The 20,103-nt window shown below is 43.2% G+C and overlaps 1 protein-coding gene across 3 annotated transcripts in view; it reads right to left on the reverse strand.

Moving 5' to 3' along the window:
• Window positions 1-20,103, reverse strand: part of SEMA5B (semaphorin 5B) — a 272,794-nt gene that overhangs the window by 175,488 nt on the left and 77,203 nt on the right. For all 3 annotated transcript variants that reach the window (XM_074594864.1, XM_074594865.1, XM_074594867.1), the window contains one exon: window positions 10,951-11,011. The gene's annotated coding sequence lies outside the window, so the exon portion shown is untranslated. The remainder of the gene's footprint in view (window positions 1-10,950; window positions 11,012-20,103) is intronic.

A 20,103-nucleotide genomic window follows, 5' to 3' on the forward strand; every position in this document is an offset into this window, starting at 1 on the left:
ATTTTCAATTATTAATATTTCGCTTCTCATCTTACAAACTTTTTCAGAAAAGGAGGAAAGCAGCAGCTTGTTCCCCTGGGAACAAAAACACAAAATGCGGTACTTCGCTGAGCCATGAAAGGAATGGTCCCTTCAGCACAGGGATGTCATATCATGCTAGCAACATTTTTGTTTCTGCATTTTATTTCTCTCTAGTGATTAAAAATGATCGATCCTACACCATTTTCTGTGCATAGCTGACGGCGCTAGGCTCACGCAAAATGAAATGTGTAGCCACACTTCCACCAGTACTATCATCTTGCAAGGAACAAACTTATAATTATTACATTGATTTTATAATTTATTTTCCAGGAAGCTCTGATTTCATGACAGGGACTGGCTTTGCGCTGAGGTCCCACTACATTAGCAAGAAGAGAACACCGCAGTCCATCCTTCTTTTAAGCATTAACAGAGGAAATGATCTAAATTAGCCAGTTTGCCATGGCAGTAATAGTAGGTTTGAAAAAATCCCAGACACCTTCAGTAAGATGAAATAAAATGAAAACATAAAAAGCAAACTATTTAATGAGAGCACAGGCTATTTCAATAAATCTAGTTATTTGATAAGCAGGCTGCCACTGTCAGCCTTTTATCATCTGTGAAAACGCATGATGGATCTTCTCTGTTTGCCTACAATTTCAAACCTTCCCTTTCTGATCAACATTAGCATTTTGCTCCAGTGCCTCTAACAACATGGACTGCCAGCAACCAGCCCAGATTCCACCCTTAAGGGAGAGTCTAAGCAGTGACAACCCAGGCATGGCTCAGTGGCACATACATACATATGGCACACAGACTGGGTGGTTCGAGGCTGTTAAATGTTCTTCCTCTTCTGAGTTTGCCTAAAGGGAAAGAAAGCGGCCCCTTGCTGAGAGTGTGCGTACATAAAGCTGTAACAAACATTTAATTTTAGCTGCTCTAAAAGAGAATTAGTCTGTGCATGCTGCACTGCCAGTTCCTACTCCAGCTGCTCAAAAGAGGTGGCTTTGGAGGGTTATTAATTCCCGTATTAATGGTCAGCCTCCTCCTCGTTCCTGAAATATAGGCTCCCGAGTGTGTTTCAGTCTTACTTTCCCACATCTCTTTCAATTCTTCCATTATAAGCAGATAAAGTCATTATTTGGCTGAAAAGGACCTCAATCCATCACAGGCTCACAATACTTTATCTAGCTTTATGATTCAACTACACGCTTTTCCTTCTGTGTAAAAAAAAGTCTGTTCAAAAAAAAAAAAACAAAACACAAACAAAGAAAGAAAGAAAGAAAGAAAAGAATTAAAAATGTACAGCAAGTTCCAGGGAAACCGCTGAAATGGCTACTGCCTGTGTGCATTGTTTGTGCTAAACCAGCTACCAGCCACAGGAGGGAAAGACTCAGATATGATTTTTAAACCGGGCTACTGAAAAACATTTCTCTCTCTATCAGAGCTGATTTGAAAGGATTATTTCTCTGCTGCACTTTGAGAGGGCAATGCTGCCAGATGTCATGAATCTAAAAGCACTTTATGCAAAACATAAGGCATCATAAGAAATTGTGTACCTTACCGTACGTACCTTGCAGCCTCTTTCTGTCCCTTTGCTGAGGTTTAGGTACTAAGCTTAAGGGTCCTACTAGAACAACCCCCAAAAACTACATGGATATTTGACTCTGCTTGAACTGGAGCAAAGCAGAAGTTACTCCATCAAAATCACCCCTTCAGCACTGCAGTTTAGCTCATTTATGCTGGCTAAGGATCTAAGTCTACTATCTACAGATTGAAAGATGCTAAAAAGGGCTATTTTTATATGCGTTACCAACTATAAAATATGTGATTGAAATGTAGGAAGAGATTCATCTCACCCTACTTTATTCACCTGAAAGCCGGGCTGGGCTAGGCAGCGAGGTGCTTGGTACGTCAGCGGGAGGAGATCAGCACTCCCAAGGGTCGGCTCTTGTCACCCTTCTCATGACTCACTCTCGGGAGATGCTCATCTCCTTCCTCCACTACACAACAAAACTGGATTATGATAGATCATCCCAATCAGCTGTAACAAAATAGTTATGGAAAACCCTGATCCTCCTTCTTTTCTCCCCCAGTGTTTTTGTGCCAGCATGAACCCACTGACTTTTGCAAGGTTATTCAAACTCAGATCCATCTAGTCATAATACCCGCTCCAAAGTTACGTTCATCTAGACTGAAAGCTGCTTGAGGGCACTGAATTCAATTGTCCTAACTTCTTCAGAAAAAGTGCCCAAAAGGTGAGGGACTCACATATCATCCTTTAATATAAGGCCTTTCATTTTTTTTCATCCAGGTTTTGCCTCAACAACAAGCTCTCACAAGTTTGGTCTGACAGAAGACAACTCTACCACGAAACAACTGAGAAATATAAATTGCTGTAAAAGCCCCTCACCACAGGATGAATTGCTCTGGATATGGAGCAAAGGTAGATATTGTTCACACTTCACTGCATCAATTCCAGTCAATGTTTGCTGAAGTTTTTGAGAGTTAATAAGGTGCCTGCCTCTCTTGCAGACTTTAACAGCGTCAAGGCCGTATAGAGAGGTGTATGGAAACAGTATCTGATCTAAAGGTAGAAACAAAAGAGCTTATTTCCCCTTATCTGGTGAAGAATCTGGTAAGCCTCTTGGGCACGCAGTTGAAACCACAGTAAGGACAGTAAAACCCTTCCTGGAACTGAAGGATCAGGAGGAAAGCAAGAAACAAGAGGAAAACGAGTTGTTAAATAGAGTATACTTGAGGAGAGCTTTAATCAAAGGCGATGCATGGTGTAGGTCCCTTAGCAGACACTCCAGCGCTCACTAGCAGGAGATATTTAGATACTTAGGACAGGAACTGGAGTCTGGGGCTGTTCCTGTTCTTGACTCAACTGGGGCTGCGTTTCCACCCTTGGGCACCTCTCTCCTCCCCACCTGCAAAATGTGATAACTCCTTATGAAGTTAGTAGACAAGAACCAAGCTTTATTAATAAGAGGAGGCCACATCCTATGCGTCTTCAGGCAGAGGCAACACCCCAGAGAAATCAATGTGGGATTTCCCAGCCAAAGGGTTAGACGACAGAGCCCAAAGCTGTGGGACAAAGCCTGTATAAGGAAGAAGAGATGACCAAATGCTGTTCCTGTCACGTATCTCCAGAGCGGTGCAAAGTAATTCCCAAGTTTACTGTTGCAAAGCAAAGCAAAGATATATTGCTCCTTTACGAACACAGACGTTTCATCAGAGGACATCAAGACAAGTTTTGCCTTTGTTTTGCCCTTCGTAACTAAAAAAGGCATCCCACAAAATAAACAAAATCCCTTCTTCTTTTATTATCTCCAGACACATTGCTTCCACCAGGAGCCAGCCTCTGCAGCAGCTATCATTTTGCTTCAATCTGGTAAATGTCTTCTCCTCCCTTCCCCCTCCTCTCCCCTTCCCTACCTGGGGAATTCAGCTTCTTGCAGAAAAACTTGAAAAAAGAAAAAAGGAACACAGAAGTTAGCTTGCGTGGCCCAGAAATAAGAACTGAAAAAAAAAAGTGAAACCATATGCCTTGCCCCCGGTGGCTCTGGGACTTGGAGCCAAACCAAGGCCATGAAAATAGAATATTGCTCTTTGTTAACCATAAATAAATAAATAAAGGACTACTCATTCTTGCCCTTCGGGATATGTTTTCTAAGGAGGATGAAATTCCCCGTGGAGTTTATTATGTGTAGACGGGAAATGTGCCTCCTAGGGAAAAGCAGTGGGGGTAGTTTTTCCCTTGGTGATTTCTTTCCCGCCTTTCCGTCACTCCTTTATTCATTTTGCAAGTCTCCCTCCCCTCCCTTCTGCAATAAGTGAAGCCACACAAAGGAACATGCAGGTAATTCAGCCACTCAAAACTACACAGCATCTCCTTTCCTATATAAACGATCAGTGTGTGGCCTGGGTTTCATTTGCAACTGTAAATGAAACAGGCCTACAACTGTGTTCATAATCCTCCTTAATTGAATTTCTGTGACAAAACCCAGACAAAATTATTACCCTCAAGTTAACAGTTTGCACGAAGTAGCCAAGGGTTCCTGGGAAGCTTTAAAACAAATGCAGGACAAAACTGGATACCACAAAGCGGTTATTTGGTGTTGGTACCATTTGCTTGAATGGGGGGAGGTTTCCCTGGAGGAACAAGGTCATTTTAATATGAGGGACAGCCTAGGAATTTAACAAAGGCCAAAAAAAGTGAGAATTAAATAAGCAGAGGAAGAGCTTGGATGTAAACCAGCACATGCTGCTCACACCGCAGCTACTGGAAGGAGGTGTTGGGCCGTCCTGGCTTTTTGAAAGGGCAGCATCATTCACGGCTTGGTGCGGCTAATTGAGAGAGTTTCACAAATCCAGGAGGACTTGAAGCAACTGTTTGGTTTGTGTTGAAGTTCACACCCCACTGAAATGGGTAACTCCTTTAAAGCCCTCCACGCAATCATTTCCTTCAACTTGATCACTCAATCATGGCAAATACGCAGAGCGTTAGTAATGACGTCAGGCTGCTGGTAAAATATATAGACCTATTTTTAAGGTGTGAGAACCACTGCTAACTAGAAGCAGGGATGCAAAAAGGGCACTGACCTACAGGGCACTCCCATTGCTTGCAGAAGACGAGAATTAAAGCCTTTCGTACTACCAAAAATTAGTGTTTGTTATTCTTTTAGATGATGCAGATGTTTTCTTGAAGGATGGGGCAAAGCTGGCAGGAACAGAGATGTCTGTTTGCAACAGCTAATTTTGTGTCATATGCCATGTACTTGGATGGACACGCTGTTTTACCCCAAAGTACCATGTTTTAGTCATCTCTGTACCAGCTGGTAACTAAAGCAAACGAGAAAAGTTATTAGGGATCAAAGCAGACTCTTTATGCTTCAACTTACACATTGCTGATCAGAGCAGGGAAAACCATGTCATCCCGAGGCGACGCCTGCCTGGGTTACCGCCCCACATACTCATAGAAGTTAATATCCTTCGCAGTTTAAGCAGAAGGCAAGGCTACAAGGGAATGGGGAGGGTTGAGGTAATGGAAAGAGAAATTCTATAATTCCTCAGTGTGCGCCCATGTCCTGTGTGTCACCCAGCCCTCTCACCAGCAGAAAGTTGACGGAAATTTAGGGGTAGAGGAGGCTGGTGGGGCCTCATATTAAAATTCCCTCCAATTTAATTATTCAGAATGGAAGTAAAATATCGCTAGAGGTGATTAAATGAGCAATACTGTGCAGAGACAGGCAGGCAGAGACCAGACCTCAGTTCCACAGACCTTTGCATCGCTGAGGGACAGTTTGGCCCTGTCCCCACCCTCGCTTGCAAGGCAAAGCTGGCGTAATGAGGGACCTCAGAAGAGTTTCCAGGAGACCTTTCCTCTCCCAGGGATGCAGTAGGGTAACAACCAGGTGCTACTGCCTTCCTCAACATCTCAGCTGCACCAAATGTTTCAGCAGTTGCATTAACACCTGGCTTTGAGAGATTGCTCATTAGCCCTTGGGTCCTGTGCCACTTTAAGTAACCTTTTAAGAACACCTTTTTATAGCTTGTGTGCTCTGTTTTTCCTCAGACCACAAGTTAAATGCACTGAACACCACCAGGGGCAAAGTGAGACAGAAATAAATAGATGCATATGCCTACAACCCCCAACAAACACACACACGATCAGGGCCAGAGATCAATCTCCAGGAAAAGGCATGAGGGGATAAATTCATCACAGTGCTTTGTCAACTGGTGGCAAAGGAAAGAAAAAGGAACATTTAAAAGGGTGATGAAATGTTTCAAGAAAAAGCAATATATTTTTATGTACTTGTAAAATCCATTGGCAATGACTTTTCTGGTTAATTGGTTTCATCTTATTAAACAAAAAACCTATTTGTAAAATCCAGACATATTCAAGCATAAGTCCAATTTCTTCATCAAAAGCCAATACACCATTTCAAAGAGGAAAATTAAGCAATACAAACCAGTTTCCATTAGTCTGAAAGCACAGCACTTGGTATGGGGCAGAGAAATGGAATGGAGTGCTTGGCTTTTCTAAAACGCACTTTGGAAAAATCATGTTACTCATTTACCCCAAAACTACAAACCCCTCCTTCCCTGGCCCTGTTAATTAGATGAATATTTTTTCCCAATAATGCAGTGCTTTATAAATCAACCTTCTGCTATCTTTCCCTGCAATTGTCACATTCAGCTTCTTCCCCCTTATTAGACCACTCTCCTTCTCATTAAATGGTCCTTCTGTCTCACTTGCCAAAGAACTGCCAATGGGCCCCTCATTTTACGGAAGAATAGACCCAGCTTTACCAATGGGAAAGGGCTTCTAATGTACCATGGACACAGCACAGTGAAGCATGGTAATTTGCCTGTGTTAATGATGCTACTTCACAATGATCAGGAAAACAAAAATCTTTAATAGCTAAATGACACCCAGTCCGTCTGCAGCCTGTTGAATTCAAAAACAGCGTAAGCAAAACTCAAAGTCCTTTAAGAGATGAGCTAAAAGATGCTGCAATGTTCTTTTTTTTTTTTTTTTTTCCAAATTCCTAATCTGTGTGGAATCACTAAAACGGGTGGTTTGGTGCTGGGAGCAGGACATAAAAACTAATCCAAGTGTTTCAAAACGTTTTAGTGGTTTAAAGACAAGAGACTTTGGGGGGGGGGGAATGAACATATATGTAAACTTTTTTGGACATACTATACACATGCATGATTCTCAGGCCCCCACTTATTCTGCTCTGTGGGAGGGCTTTTGTGCAAAATACCACTGACAAGTGGGACTAAAGCATAAGTGCTTTTTTTCTCCTTTTTAGGTGAAAAGAGGAAGTCATTATTGTGGGAAGGACACAGGGGCAGTCTGCATGTGCCACTGCTTATTTCTGAGGATGCTCCAATTCAGGAAAGCACTGAGCTCTTGAGTGCTAAATCAACCCCAAGAAATGCTTTCAACATCGGTTCTCATCAGAAGCTTTTCACTTCTTACAGTTGGGTTCCCTAGGCTGCCTGGCTAGGCAAAACACTGATTGCTTTGGCCAGTCAAAGTCTAGTTGCTCCAAAAAGTGAATCTTCAAATACAGCACATTAAGCTACTCAGTGGAAGAAATTCTGCACTCATATTTGGCCAAACACGACAGGCAGAACTGCACTGACTTTGATGACATTATTTGGTGTGTACTAGAAGGGACCAAGGATCATAAGCAATCATATGGTGCATGTTTGGTAATCCTTTGGCACTGTTGAAAGGTTGGGGAATAGACTTAAACATAGGTTCATGAAAGAAAGATGAACCAATATTTACAATATTGCTCATACAAGAAAAGGCTTCTATGATATTTTCCAAGGGCAGAGGGAGTGATTTGTCAAAAGTTGGCCAGTTGCAGTTATGTAGATTTTGTAGCTGTCTGATTGGCATGCTTCACACATTCCTTGTCCAAAAGTTTCTGGTACAGTTGTGCCAAACAGGAGCAGGACTTGAATTCAAGAGGGCTGCAGGAAGGCAGAATTGCTGAGAAATGAGGACCAAGCCATTTCAATGTAGCACTTGTCCAAGCATTCTTCAGTTCACAATGTTCAACACTTAAACCTTGAGGTACGTCTCTGTTACAATTAAGTGATAGCTTATGCTGTAGAGTGTTTGGGGTGGGGGTTTTTTGGATTATTCACTGTAGAGTTCATCAGTAGATTGTCTTACTGTTTTATGAAATTATGCGCTTACCACACGAAATGTTTGTCAACCCAGGTTGAAAATAAGCACCTAAAGACTCTCTAAATATCCTTTTACTCAATCTGTAGTAGCACTCAAGAGGAGTACTAAAAGCTTTGAGACAAATGCCGCATACTGCATGTTAAAATTCCCCAAAACGTTGTATTCTTAAGCCTTTCTTTACTAATGTGCCCACTTCAATTAAAAAACTTGTTCTAAAAATCCCCCAAGATGCATATTTCAGTGGCTGGCTCAACATTTCATTTGCAGAAAATGTGGCTACAGCGCTAGCAACGAGGCTTTGGGAGGGACATAAGCAAATCATCATTTTGATATCCCTTAAAGACCAATGATTTATTGCAATTTTAAATCTTAACATTTTCTGAATGAATAATTTTGATACTTTTCATCTTGAGTTCTGTGGAACTTGCCAAGTTGAGACTATAATACTTATCAGCAATTTATCAGCAAAACCGTGGGTGACGCTTCAGAGGCCTGATTTTTGAGACCTGTACAGGCAATCTCCCTCTGAAGTCAAGGAGCCAAGAAACGACTCCCAGCTGTGACCTAGCACAAGTGCTTCTCCAGTGGGCCATTCAGTCGGCCTCCCAGGCCTTGCTCAAAGCTGCTTGGCAGTGTGAAAAAGGGATGCTGCCTTCCAGAGGCTGAGCGCAAAACAGACCTTCATCCTTGGGACAAAATTCACTTCTGCAGCAGAACTGGCAGAGATGCTCTTCCGGATACTGCACTTCTCAAATTGGCCAGGGCATGAAACCAAGAGAGATCTCACTGCTAGTAATGAGTAGCCATCCCCTCATCCTGCCAAGCTAGTGCAGTGCCACCTCCTCCTTTGGGGCAGCAGAAGCAGCGGAAGTAAATAGAGAGGCAGGGGACAGAGCAGGTACACAGGCCACAGCCACCTTTTACTGAGGCCCTGTGCTGCAAAGCCTTGAGCTGTTCAATGAGCACGTCAAGAGTGGCCTGATGCCGTGGCTGCTCCCTCCTCTGCCCTTGTCTACAGCAAGAGCAATGTAGCAAAGGCATGTGAACAGAAAAGTTGGAGAATCTCACCTAGCACAGAGTTTCATCTCTAGGTGTCTCTCTTGGTATCAAACTGTTAGTGTGACTATTACTGCACATGGTTGCTAAAGCCGTTCAGTGTGGTGGAGTTGACACAAGGTACTTGTCATAGCATCTTAAGTAACATTCATAATTTCCCCTCTAGATTTTGCAAGATGAGTGCATAGATGCACTCATTAGATTCATTAATTCTAAAATGGTGGTAACTCTTTTGCTTACTACTTGCCAGGCGGATAGAATCACCATGGTGTGTGGCTATTAAGTGCAAACCACAGTTCCTATCATCCTTTTTTGTTCTTCACCTTCCTTTTACTGTGCATTTTCCTTGAGCTCTTTCTCTTTTGATCTCCTTGAGAAAAATTGCCTCCTTTATTGATTAAATTACAAATTCCAATGGCAGGTGATTGAGTTATATGATAACACCTGACGAAAGCCATCAACTACAATTGAAATAAAAGGAAAAATTAGCACTCTCTTTATTACAAGAGGTTTGGATGTTGAGTACCTGACTGAATTAAATGGAGATTGAGCAGATCTGAGAGAACTGATTAGGAAAAACAATGCAGAATTCAGAAAGGAGCTACCAAAATTAACAGCTCACTAATTCACCTTAGAAAAAGATGGGAAAAGTGGAGGAAGAGAAAGAAATTGTATCTTTTTCAAGCATTCATAACCAGGAACTGCACAGAAGCTTGCCTTTGTGATAAGACTCCTCAGATATCTAACTCTGACACCAAGATACCAAAGGCCAACAAATACATGACCAGGGCAGCAACCCCTCAGGTTCATTCATTCAGCTTCTAGTAGGCCTTTTTAATTAGTGGTATCACAAGTAAAATAAGGCTCTTGGCCTTTGTTCTGTGCCTGGGAACAAACCGCACGTCAGCTTTTGGTAATGTATCACTGCATTTTATTCACTGCTCATCTACGCTAATAAGGTATTTTTATTTTTGTCTGCTTGTGGCACTGCCTGCAATACTGACAGATGTCTTTGGCTTTCCTCCTGCAGATTAAGCAACCATTATTGGAGCTCTTACATGAGACAGGATGCTGATAAAGCAAAGTGTCTACAATGGCATGATCCACTTTAGAACCGTGTCAGCTTCTAGTCATAGAACCATAGAATCATAGGGTTGGAAGGGACCTCTGGAGATCATCTAGTCCAACCTCCCTGCCAGGTCAGGGTCACCCAGAGCAGGTTGCACAGGAACATGTCCAGGTGGGTTTTGAATGTCTCCGTAGAAGGAGACTCCACCACCTCTCTGGGAAGCCTGTTCCAGTGCTCTGCCACCCTCAAAGTAAAGAAGTTCCTCCTCACATTTAGGTCGAACTTCCTATGCTCAAGTTTGTGCCCATTACCTCTTGTCCTGTTGCTAGGCACCACTGAAAAGAGCCTGGCCCCATCCTCCTGACACCCACCCTTCAAGTATTTATAAGTGCTGATAAGATCCCCCCTCAGCCGTCTTTTTTCCAGACTGAAGAGACCCAAATCCCTCAGTCTTTCTTCATAAGAGAGGTGTTCAAGTCCCCTAATCATCTCGGTAGCTCTCTGTTGCACCCTCTCCAGCAGTTCCCTGTCCTTCTTGAACCGGGGAGCCCAGAACTGGACACAGTACTCCAGGTGCGGCCTCACCAAGGCAGAGTAGAGGGGGAGGATGACCTCCCTCGACCTGCTGGCCACACTCTTCTTGATGCACCCCAGGATGCCATTGGCCTTTTTGGCCACGAGGGCACATTGCTGGCTCATGGTCATCCCGTTGTCCACCAGGACTCCCAGGTCTCTTTCAGATGAGCTGCTCTCCAGCAGGTCAGCCCCCAACCTGTACTGGTGCATGGGGTTATTCCTCCCCAGGTGCAGCACCCTACACTTGCCCTTATTGAATTTCATAAGGTTCCTCTTTGCCCAACTCTCCAGCCTGTCCAGGACTCTCTGTATGGCGGCACAGCCTTCTGCTGTGTCAGCCACCCCCCCCAGCTTTGTGTCATCAGCAAACTTGCCGAGGAGAGGCAAGTTTGCAAACTTCCTTGCAAACCCATTGCAAGGTAGAGTATAGCAAAGACGAGTTCTAGTGAAGCTCTGGAAAGAGTGTAAACACAGCTGTTAAAGACGGGTTGCAAACATTATTTTATTTACTTACAGCCTCTGCATTACTGAAGTGTCATATTCAAAATCAAGCTCCAGGGAAAATCCTTAGTAACCTGTGAAAAGATCAGAAAAAGAGTCTTCAGTAGATATTTCTAACTACATCTTATATCCGATGGGGAAGAGAATTTAACATCAAATTTTGACACTATTTTGGAAACAAAATGTAAATAACATTATTTAAGCTTAACTACAAAACAGTGTACAAATTTTCCTTAATGCTTATCTGAAGGTTGCTTCAAGACTTGCTTCAGCTGCAATCTTTTTTCTTTTTATTTTCTTTCTGCAAAAATCCTAGCCTACAGATTCGCTACCAGAAAATGCTTGTAGAAACAATAAATATTTTAACACACTCAATCTAACTTAGAAATTGTGCGGCCCTGCCTGAACTTTTCACAATCCTGCTTCATCCTCACGGAAGAGACAAGGAATCGTTCTTGCCCCAGTTTCCAAGTGGGAGATTTGCACCAGTGAGAAATGTGGGCTGTGAACACACATCTTATTCCTCACTGCAGCGTTCTCTTTGGGGACATTCCTGTCCCCACCACCCACCACCCTGTCTCATCGCTCACCCCTGCTAGAGTTCATTGCACCCTCCATTCTGTCAGCAGAACTACTTGCAAATGCAGTCAGATACGGGTTAGTAAAGACCTATTTAAACTGCTTGAGCCAATCCAGGAGCTGCAGCCAGATGAAGACATGAACGCAGCCTACAGGATTTGTCCCAGGTCTCACAGCAAGGCTGGCAGGGCAGACATCTAGCACGCTAGCTGTGAGCCCATATCCCCCCTCTTTGAAACACCAAGGGTACTCATCCTAAAGCAAAGCACAAAATGAACAAACCTTTGAGATGAAACCCACACCTCAAAGGTTATTTTCCTTATTATCACCCTTCTGTCTTATCCAAAATCCCAATTGCACCACAACCTGATGAAAGTAGAGGCAAAAATTATATCACATTATAAGAAATTCTAGATTATTTTCTAATAGTTTATCCTTTAGTTTCATATTATAGCAGCACCCCAAAGCCTACCCTATGCCTGAACTCTTTGTGCTAAGCACTGTGCAGAGGTTGGTCACGGTCGTCTCTGCTCCCTGGAGCTTACCAGCAAGAAATCAAGGAGCTAAGTGTGTAGGCAGGGAAAAGACAGAGACAGCAAGAATCAGAGGACGCTTCTGCAAAATGGCTTGTGAGCACAAGTCCCACTCAGCCAGTAAGAAATGATTCACTATGAAGAGATTCTAACCCTGCTACCTATTATGCTTGACAGGCGATCTCACTGAAATCATTTATCTAGTTATTTGCATGGCTTCCATTAGATCAATGTCTGAGCATTCACAAACCAGATGGGTTTTTCCTCACTGCACTCCTGAGAAGGAGCACATGCTGTTAACTCTACACCATAGACAAGGAATGGAGATACTAAAAAGACAAAAATGTTTTTTCCAGGAAAACTAAAATCTGACCTGTCAAAACCCTATATTGTGCCAGAGGGCTCCCATGGGTTAAGGTGCCGTGCTCAGGCATGGGCAATGAGACTTTAGCCATCAGCAGACCTCTCTGGTAATTCTTTCTTGAACAATGGCTTCTAAATAGTGTGAATCAGGAAAAGGAAAAGGAAAAAGAAAAGGGGAAAGGGGGAAGGGGAAAGGGAGAAAGGAAGAGAGAAAAAGGAAAACAAAAAATAATGAAAAGTCATAATAAATGTAGCAACATCTGAAAAAAGCAAACTGCAGCAACAGAGGCACCGGACACCAAGTTCACCAAGAGGACTGAAGGAATTGTTTTGTACAAGAAGCCTCATTCATCACATTTCCATAAACCAGAAAATGCTCCCACAGTCCCTTCTTTCAACATTCTAAGACTAACACATATACGCACTCTCACATTTCCTTCCTTCTCCTATCAGTCTTCCCTTATGGAAGAAATCATAGGAAAGGGATGAAGATGTGAAAATTTCTGCAGCTGTTCTGCCAGGGCTGAATCCTGAAAGCGGGAAACACAAGGGAACGCGATAGGGACAGAGCACCTGACAAAAGGACCCAGTCTTCGCTGCCAGTTGACTCTTGCTCTTTAAAATTATAACAGTGGAAATTCTTTTTTGGTGATAACCCAGGAGGCAGTTCAGAGCCCAGTGTACAAGGTTGTAAGAAAATAAGATGCGTCTCTCAGCTCAGACCTCCAGGACTGTTTGTCTTTTCTAAAACTTAAGCCACTGCTCAGCACAAATTCTCAGGTTTGATCACCAGAAGGATTTTGGTCTGTAAACTGCCTAACTCTCTAAATATAATAGCTCCCTTCTGGCCAGAAATAGAGGATTCACTAAATTCACCTGCAAGAAACTGTGCCTTCTCCTGAAATTACTTCTCAGATGTTTGAACTCCCTCTCAGGTTACAGCATGAAATCTTTCCTATCTCTCCATTAAAGCAGCAGACAGACAGATGGGATAGTCTTCATCTTTCAGGACTCGGGAAGTTTGTTTCACATTAATTTTAACAGGAACGGGATGCTCAGAGCATCTGTTGAGGTTAAAAGAACCAGGCCCATAGAGCGTGCTCAGTCAAAGCCAGGAAAATCCCAAGCCTGGTAGTCACTCCGTAGTGCTGTCATCAATTAAAAAAAAACAGGATAATATAAGTAACGTAGTCTAATGGCCAAATTTTCCCCTCTGCACACCCCTCCAAATCCATGCTGTCTTAGCCAAAAGCAGGGAATTCCAACATTAAAAGAATAAACTGCCCATCCCGAGGCAAGGAGCCTGTGGGACTAGCGCAAGAGCCCGCTCACAGCCTTTGCGGAGCAGCAGAAACCAGGCATCTCTGCTCTCCCTGAGGCTAGAGGGGGATCTGCTGACAGGGGCACGACTGTCACCTTGTCACTGACTGCTCCCCAACCCTGGGCAGCCATGTTGCCTTCCTCTGACCACGCACAAGAAGAGTATAAAAATGCTCACAACCATCTGTGAAAAATCTTCGAGCACTGCCAATAAAAAGCCCGGTGACTGTCGTAGCAGAGATGGAGCTGTACCAGAATCAACACAGGATCTGAATGTCTTCTCTTCATTAATGAGTTTTATCCTCTCTTCATCCTCAGTCTAAGGCGGGGAGGTGTTATTGCCCTTTTGCAAGCTATAAAAATCCCAGCACAGCAGATGGATTAAACACCTCGCCCAAGGTCCCTCGGGACATGCACATCTGCATTGCGAACTGATCCCAAAATGCCACAAACTCAGTCTACTGCCCTTCCCTCCAGCCCAGCCTAATTCTCTGAATTTCAGGATGATTCAAAGCTCTATTTAAAGTCCCTTCAGCTATGGGTGTGTGCAAGGCATTAAGGCTGAGCCAAAAAGTTCAAATTTAGCAGCTCTCGTTGGGATTCATCTTGGTAATAGTGAAACACAGACCTGTGGGGTTTTAACCTGAAATGGAAAAAAGGTGGTATATGTCACCTGCATTATGATGTAAACCCCCAAGAATATACAGTAGCAATGCCAATGTCTTCTCCTTCTAAATTAACCTGTCTCCTTAACAGTCCAGTGGTGGCCACCCAGCCTAGCACAGCCTTCCCAAGCCTGCTGCTCGCCTACATAGCAAGGGCTGCTACGAAACAGGAAAAAACAGATACAGAAGAGCAGCTACTAATATCTCTTGCAGTCTCCCGGTGCAAGGCAAGTGGCCAGGCACTGTTGCACGGTGAAACGAAGGGCAGCCAGGACAGCTGACAAGGTTCAGAGATACACAGGCATGGTTTACTATTCAAACCATGCTGAGCTCTTTAGGTAAGCTTTATTATTACAGATGGAATTGCTTGCCCTATTTCTGATGACCAAAATGGGGCTGCTCTTTGGAATCCTTCAGAGGCTGCTTATAAATCAGAGAACACTTCACCTCTGGACACATGGCGCTAATAGATAATAATGTAAATGGTCCGATATTTTAACCTTAACACGCATTTGCTTGGGTTATTGTAGGCAAAAATGAGGTCAGGAACTCTGGTCACGAGCTTTAAGTTAGAAGAGCCTCAGCCTGGGGTCACCTGGCCCACCCTGGCCTTTACAGCACTGTGCCCATAGCTGACACCTAACAGCAACCTGTAGGCTGGAGCTGCAAAGGTGAGAGCGGGCTACACGGTCCTACACAGCTGCACCCCACAGGCACCGCTCACCTCTGCCTCCCAGACCCCATCAGAGTCATTACGTCTATTAAGGAACAGCAACAGCAGTAACATGATTGCTGTGAAAATAATTTTGAAGACATCAACCCCTAAACACACACAGGAAATAAAATCTGCTTCTATACGAGCCTTTCCACTTTTCTCACTCATCTGAGGGATGTCCTTTATAAAACATGAGATAAGAGCAGAGTTGTTGTTCAGACTGCATATCTGTGTGGTTCCTTAGATACCACCGAAAGCCCAAAGGCAGGTCTTGGCATCTCATCCCCTTCTTATAAACTCTTTTAGAAAGTTAGAGCTGACTCTGACATGAACATGATGAGAAATGGGGAGCTATCTGTGCCATTCTGGGGAACATGCCAAATCCTGTATTAACAGCCCCCACCCCGTTAAAAACAAAACAAAGCAAAAAACAACAAAAAACAACCCTCCTGTTTGCTACTGATTAGGCAGCCGAATTAAAACTGATGAAGCGATTGGATAGAATCCAAAGCTGTTTATCTGCACATAAATCACAGACATGCTTTACTCAACCAGTATGGATTTACTGAACTAGGGGAAAGACCTCTTATTCAGAATGCTGATTAATACAGCAATTAAAATATCAATGAAGCAAACATTTGGGGTAGAAAGCCGTTAGGGGCTCCTGGAGAAAACATTCCATTAAATATGAATTCAAACAAATTACTAATTAAAAAAAAAATAAAAGGAACTTTTGATAGAGAGTTGGTTTGTTTCTTCTGGTTAAGTATATGATGTTAGAGAAATCAAATTGTAAAGGAGGAAAGAAAGACGCAAATTAACTAGCTGGACATGCCAAAGAAGATTAAAAAGGAAGGCTGATGATACATATTTTATGACCGCAAGGGAATAAAAAAAAATTAAGAGAGATGTACTGTCAAACCAGACACGGTGTTAATAGCTAAAGTATATGGCAATAAGAACTGCTGTTCCCATAGCTATTAATGTAAACTGAAAATTGGGAGCAGGCTGCAGCAAAAGAAAATAAATCACACCTTTTTTTTTTTCAATTTGAAAATATGTCTGAAATAAATCCCTACCCCCAGCATTCACTTGCTGCATTCCAGCCCCCCAACAGCAAGACAAGGACTGTCATTTCAGCAAGCTACAACTTCCAGGCAAGTGAGACAAGCGACAATTTCTTACTATAAATCATGGCTAATTTATTTATGCAATTTTTCTACTTATCAGAATCACTGGCCTGCAGATTATCTCCCCCTTCCCCTTTGAGTCCTGAGAAACTATTTAACATGGGAAGTGGCTAAGGGGGGCAAAGAGGGGAGAGTGTCATGTAGCCAAGTTACGCATCCCAGCTGGAATTTGGGATGATGTCTTGCAGTTCTGACTCCTTCAGCCAAGTTTCATACAGGAAGCACAAATGCGCCAAGGGCGCAGTGAAACACGCTGGAGCCAATAAATAGCACTTGACTCCATTAACACACTCATGCTATGGATCCCATCACAAAACCCTTAGTCACTTTGCAACGTGTTTGCTCACGAGGTAGCCAACGACTTGCACAAGGGAAAGGTTCAGCATCCAAGAGGATCCTCTGATGAAGCCTTACAGATGCCGAGCGTGTATGTATGTGGGATGTGTGAATGCAGAGCCCTTCCAGAAGAGGCAAATGCTGCTCGTATATAAAGCTTCTATGGAAATACTGGACACAGAAGGTCATGGTGCCATCAGTGAGGTAAAGGGCAAATTGCTGCGAGGAACACCACCAGCCCCAGGAAGGCAACCCGCTCTTGGCACAGAGGGTCCTCACCAAGCCTGGGACGGGTAAGGGTATACCAGAGAGGAGCAGGCGTCCCCATTGGTTCATGCAGGTTTTACCCATACACAACAATCTGTTACAGCTGTGCCACAGAAGAGGAATTTGTCACCAAATGACTGTCAGAGGGGATCTTTCTAAGACCCAGTTTTGTCTTCAGTGTTGTATTATTTATCTTTTTTTTTCCCAGTTACCCACAGAACACGCACAGTGCCGATCCTCTCCTGCTCAGCACGCCTCATCCACCAGTTCCCCTGGGCACCACCAGGAAAAGAAGGTGACTTCACATTTAATTAAATCCCTTTAGAAGACCAGGAAAACGTTTCTAAAATTCTTAGATTAAAATTTTGTAATGCATGCATTACAGGTCTGATGGTTATTTTAAAAAGCTGTTAGTAGCAAGAATAATTTCACCCAGCATAGAAATACCTCCATTTTTGTGCTGGAGTGAGAGATAACTTTGAGGAAAGTAGTTGACAAATTACTTGACAAATTTGTCAACTACCTTGGAGCCATCAAGATGAAAGGCTTTATATAAATGTTGTATGATTTTTTATGTATATATATAAAACACTTTTACGGGACTGTTGATAAAAGCCTGAGCTACAAAGGAACTCTTTCCCCCAGTTGAGAAAAGGCAAGCTGCTAGACAAATCAGTTCAATCTCTGCCTTTCAAACAATATAAAGCAGTATAACTTTCAGGAGCAACACCTCATCTGTTTTTTTTCCAGACTGCCTATCAGGAATCAAGCAGTAAGTAAACATTTGAAAAGTGTTCCTCTGAGAGCAAAGGTTTAGATTTGAGTCACAGGATCCATTGAAAAGAAAAATTGCTTCTGTGCATTGGGACAGTGCCTTCCCTTCTGAAAACTTTATAAAAAGAATAAACGGAGATAATCTTTTTACAAGGTATAGCCCATATGGAAATTCATTATTGTTTCCCTTTAAAAAAAAGTCAAGATAGTTCATAAAGTGAGAATGGGGTCACTATTAAAAAAAAAAAACAACATATGCAGAAGATTTCCTAATGACTATATCCAGTAAAAGTATGGTTAAAAAGCTTTATCATAGTCTAAAATGAAGCTCCTGTTGATGAGAACATGAGATAAACAAAAGAGGGGAAGACATAATAAAGCCCTAAATCACTAAGAGCATTTAATGCAGAAGTGGGGGTATATATACCCAGAGATTGTTGATTAAATATTTTAAGCATCCATTCTTCTCCTAGTACAAAACACTCACTGGAGTAGCTTCAGTGCTGCCACTCCCTGAAGACTGCATTACTGCTTGTTAACCCCGCTCAATCACTGCTGTGGAGGCGCAGCTGAAAGGAATCATTGTTCCTCCTTTACAAAAGCAAAACTGAACCTCCAGAGAAGGTGAGTGATTTGCGAAGGATTTTACAGCAAGCCAGTGGCACAGCTGGGGTAAGCCAGGAACCCCAACCTAGGGCTGGTGCCTCCCAGCGCTAGACCACGTTGCTTGCGATGTTTCCTCTAAGAACGCCATGGAGTTAGGCACTGTTTTCATTCCTGCCTATTCCACATACAGCCATGACTATTAATTTAAGGCTGTCACTAAAAGCATGTATATATACATGGAAGGTCACAGAAGCAGGGCCCGGGATGTTGCTTGAAGACAAGATGTAGGTCTAGATTCTGCTTTCAACTGGTGTGCATCTAAATAAACTCTTTCCTTCAGTGGATTTATACTGGAGATGAAAATTTGATCCTAAAAGGCCTGTAAGCTAAAATTACAGCTGCTTGGAAATACCTTTTTGTTGTAGCTGACATTCACCCAGAATTCAGTTTGATTACAAAGTGTGAGTGTGGCAGGCACTTGAGGACAGAGCATAATCCCACACCATATGCACGCTGTGATACCCAGACAAAGCAACGTAAGTCATGGAGCCAGACGGAGTGCCCTGGACGCAACAAGCCGCACACATTTCTTTAAAGCTGATTAATTTAGGTGATCAGATGAGTCGAAGACTCAGAGGGAGCTTTAGTTCATTACTTTTTTTTTGTCTTTGGCTATTTCAAGAAGAGTTTTAAGGGACAGGGGATCTTTTTAGCATATAGTGATGATTCTCATTAGCATTGAAAATATTAATATAAATATGAAAAGAGTTGAAGGGAAGACAGGAAATAACTGCAAACATCTTTAGTGAAAGAAAATGCCTTTCCTCCTCCAAAGACGACAGTTTCTGAGCACCATTCTGAGCAATGAAGGTCAAAGACTTAAAACCCATTGAGCAAAGTTCACTCTTTGCAATTGTTTCTAAACCAGACCCAGCATGCAGTAAGTAGATCTGCCTAGGAAAATCCCAAGACAACTCTTTTCTGACAGTACAGCTTGATTTGTCAACATTGACGCATCCAGTCTTTTGGTTTCACCAGGTTTATCAAAAAAGAGGTGTGAAGGGACCAAGCTTGTCTTGTTGGTCTCTACCAGCACCTTGCACGGCTCCCCGCCAGCTCACACTGCAGGACTCCAAGGAAACAGCTTACAGAGCCTGGGCTTCTACAGCACTGACGGCTCCAGGCCAGCAACCCCAAGCTTGCAGCAGCCATGCCATAGACCAAAGTACTTGAAGCTCAAGCAGATTTTAAGATCAAACTCACAGGGCTTCTAGGATCCCCAATAACCAGTCAAGCAGCTCTCACTAACACAATGTTCATCTGCCTCTAGACTGCCCACAGTACAGAAGGGACTCGCCTGAGCAGGCCTCCTGAGCATAAGCAGCACACAAGTATTCCTTTTTCTCTAGGGACAGTGGCACTCCATCCCTCTGGCTGTGTATCTTTTTGCAGCAGCAGGATTGAGCAACATGGTCCTGTCCTCCCTTGTCAGATGACCAAAGCTACGCTCAGCGTATCAACTGCAAATGAACAGTGCATCTGGGATTTCTGGGGCTTACTGAACACATTTCTGCAGATTGTTCTCTGCAAATGGCACCACCTGTTCTCTTCCTGATGCCTCCTTCATGCCTCCTCTTTTTCAGAGGAATCCCAGGCTGGGAGCTGCCTGCAGGGCCAATACTGCCACTTCCCCTGGAACAATTGTGTATGGACCCCCATCTCTTTGCTAGACAGTCCAAAGGGAAATGAATCACCAGGATGGGACCTTGGTCCCTGGATTGGTTATTCTGACAAACTGTGTTGGGTCCATCGTTCTAC

This window comes from Larus michahellis, chromosome 7 (genome assembly GCF_964199755.1).
Source record: "Larus michahellis chromosome 7, bLarMic1.1, whole genome shotgun sequence".
NCBI classification, from domain to species: domain Eukaryota; kingdom Metazoa; phylum Chordata; class Aves; order Charadriiformes; family Laridae; genus Larus; species Larus michahellis.